The sequence below is a fragment of the Colobus angolensis genome, unplaced genomic scaffold (genome assembly GCF_000951035.1).
Source record: "Colobus angolensis palliatus isolate OR3802 unplaced genomic scaffold, Cang.pa_1.0 Scaffold193, whole genome shotgun sequence".
Taxonomy (NCBI): domain Eukaryota; kingdom Metazoa; phylum Chordata; class Mammalia; order Primates; family Cercopithecidae; genus Colobus; species Colobus angolensis.
Window position 1 is genome coordinate 1,944,082 of NW_012115077.1, and position 3,392 is coordinate 1,947,473.

At 59.7% G+C, this 3,392-nt stretch overlaps 1 protein-coding gene across 1 annotated transcript in view; it reads left to right on the top strand.

Moving 5' to 3' along the window:
- The first annotated feature begins 8 nt into the window (after nucleotides 1-8).
- ANKRD13B (ankyrin repeat domain 13B) overlaps nucleotides 9-3,392 on the top strand; it is a 31,731-nt gene continuing 28,347 nt past the window's right edge. The window contains exon 1 of the mRNA XM_011940848.1: nucleotides 9-52. The gene's annotated coding sequence lies outside the window, so the exon portion shown is untranslated. The remainder of the gene's footprint in view (nucleotides 53-3,392) is intronic.

Genomic DNA, 3,392 nt, shown 5'->3' on the forward strand with positions numbered 1-3,392 from the left:
CGGGCCTGCGGTCCTGGCCTCCGCTGCGGCGCTCGCCTGGTCCGGAGGCAATGTGAGTCACCCTCACAACCCCCTCTCCTTCACTTTCCGCGTGGGGTGGCCAGGGGGACGCTGGGCCCAGGGACGGCGAGGGCGGGGATTAGGCAGGAAGGACTTGGACGCCCAAGTCCCGCTCCAGGTCGAAGAGGCTGTGCCTTGGGGTACCCTTCTATCTCTGGTTGGGGTGAGGTGGTCCCGGTCCCGTAGGTGTCCACATCTGTGTGTCCAGTTGTGTGTGTGTGTGTGTGTGTCACACTCTTGCTGAATACGCTCATTGCCAACAATATGGACGCCCAGGTGCTAGAAAGGTCAGGCAGTGTATTCCCCTGCCTCTGGACTAAAAATATATCTATCTCTCCATGCATGCTTCCATCCAGAGAGGAATCTGGGCGGTTTTTAAAGACCTCCCAAGGAGTGACCACTGTGCCTGTGTGCACTCAAATCCACTTGTCATCCGCCTTATACACACGGTGTTTCTGGGCCACCAGAGGTGTGTGCGTCCAGAAAGGGTGCATATAACACAGAGGGGCCGTTTCAGGTGACAGCCTTTCTTCTTGGACTTCACACGAAGAGGCAGGCAAAGGCAAGGCAGGTGAGGGACGTGGGTGGGCTGGGGGGCAGGGAGCCTAGTTGGAGGCCTCACATGAGCACAGCCCCCGCACTGAGCATGCTCCCCCATACACGTGTGCCGCGCGTGCACCCAACCCCCAATCCCTGCAGCAGCAAAAGGCCCGGGCACTCTGCTTGTGGGGAGAGGGCAGAGGTCCCCAGGGCCAGACCTGGGGGCCAGGTCAGTGGTGACAATTGAGGAGGGGTTCTCCAAGAGTCAGAGACTCCTGCTCGGTAACAGATGGGGGCAGTCCTTTGGCAGGGGTGCTCAAGTTGGTCGATTTATCCCAGCGGTGCCAGAGCGGCAGTGACTTGTGGGTGGGCAGGCTCCTTCCCTAGGGGAGACAAGTAATTCTCATGAGTCACACCACCCGAAATACATGCAAAGCTGCCTCCATCGCCTCTTGCTGCGGCCCAGATTGACAAGTTTGTTTGAAATCGCGATCCATGGGCTTTATTTATAGTTGCACCTTAAAAAAATCTTGCAGGCCTCCCCTCCCCCGACAGCCAGCCGCTCAGCTGGTGGGGCTTTTGCGAGCAACGATACCTAGCTGCTATGTAGGGAGGAGTACTACCTGCCGCCCCGAGCTGCTCTCTCACCAAAGAATCCATGGGCTTTGGTGGCCCCAGTGGGAAGGGGGTAAGGGGCGGGGGGAGTGAGACGGAAGGAGTGGCCAGGCAGCCGGTGCCGGGCGCTCAGTCCACGAGCGGTGGCCTCCCGTTCACCCCCGATCGACCCCCAGCTATGGAATTTCATTTATTAAATGTCGAGGAGGCTGCTGGCAGCCCTGCCGCTTGGCTGTCTTTGTTTCTCCGCTGTGTGGGCGCGTCTCGAGCACGTGGCAGCTGAGCGCGCAGCCGAAGCGCAAGCGACCTGGGTTCAGTGTCTACCGCCGCCTGGCAAAAAAACAACCCGGCCGCCTAGGGTACAGCTCCCCACAATCGACAGCTCCCCACAACTCCCCCTGTCCTCGGACTCCTGGGCTTTGCTGGGGAAGAAGGATGACTCACTCTGCTTACCAACCCCCCGCAGCCCCACTCCCCATCTCCTGGTTGGCTCGGCGACTACCTGGGAGTGGCCCCGGCGCGGACACGCTGTCCAAACTTTGTTTCCCCCAGTTCCGTCACAGCCAAACTTCTGGGCCTGGGACTGGAGATAAAAGGGTTTCTGGATTCCCCCGTGGAGATGTCACCACCCCAGGAAGCAGGACTGCTACAGTGGAATCACACACAAGGTTCGAAAGACAATTTAATAGGGAAACGCACTGGCATGCTCCTGGCCACTCCTAGATGCCCCTCCCCCGCGACAGCCCCCCTCCCCTGCACCAGTTGCAGCCACGACACTCTGCTGACCCCTGGTGGTGCAGGCGGGCAGCGGTCCCGGGCCGCCGGAGAAGCCAGCTGGCTCCTCCCAGGCGGGAGAAACGGGCGAGGCAGCCCGCTCCTCCCTCATCTCTTCCCGCCGGGGCCTGGCACCGCAGGGTGTGGAGGAGGAAGGAGAGAAGACCACACAAAGAAACCTGAGAGAGTTTGCAAGCTTTTGCTGGCACCTCCCACACAAATACTTCTTGGATTGTTGTTTTAAGTAGGGCCGGTGTGGAATCCCTTATTCCTGCCTTGTTTTGAGGTGGGCTCAAGAAGGCACCGTGCCTGGTCCCACCACCTGTCTCGGCCCGCCTGGTTGGGGGAGGGAGGCGCTGTTTCCAGGGCAGTCATTATCCTTAGCTCAACCCAGGAGGTAGTATCTAGAGTCTCATTTTGAAGGGGAGTGGACCGAGAAAGTCGGAAAAATTAAGCAGTTTTGCTCTTTTAAGGTCAGACAGTTGGAGGTATTCGAACTCTGGTCTCTCTGACATCACAGTCCCCTCCCTCCAGGGACTGGTCCAAGCCTCTTGGTCCTTCCAGGCCTTGCAACTGGCGCCGAGAGGCCAATTCAACTTTTACCACACCCTCTGCAGGGACCGTTCTGGAAGTACCTCTTCGCCCTGGGGTCATTCAGGAAGAAGACAGTCTCTGGAATCAGTCACTTCCCTTCCTGAGGGACCAGCTGGGTGGAAGAGCGTAGCTGCCACCTGCTGCTTTCTCTGTCCAACTTCACTCTGGTTCTTGCTGGGGACAGTGTGTCTGGGGGGAAGGACCGTCTTTCCCGCCTTACTGGACATTCTGTTTCCAATGACATGTGTGGGAAGATGGAGTTTAATTTTCTAACAGGGCAGGGAAGACTCCTCAGAAATGTTCCAGGGGCCAGACCCCTGGCTGCGCCAATGACCCCTGGTACTGATGCCCCACATCTTTCTCAGGAGTTTCCCCCCATCAGTCACTGTCTTCTGGGAATCTGGATCCTTCTTCAAGGCCCCTGGGACCCAAGCTCAATTCTGAAGATTACACCTCCACCGTCTCCCAAACGCTCGACCTAGGCCCGTGCCCCTCCTTCCCCAGCAAAAGGCAAAATGCCAGCGGGGCAGGTGCACCCCAGCCCACCTGGCATCAGGCCCCTGCCCGCGTCTGGGCCAGGCCTGACTCCCCGCCCATTCTCCCACGGGAGCCGGGGACAGTGCGGACCCTCTCCGGCCACCTGCCACCCCCAGTTTCACGAGGCGGACTACAAGCCCCATGATGCCGCGGGGCTGAGCTGACAAGCTCTACCCGGGGCGCCCGGTCCCCTTCCTCTCTGCCCATCATCCCCGCATCCCTCGCCGGCCGCTCGGGCTGAGGGCCGGGCTATGCAGCTGCGGGGAGCAGGG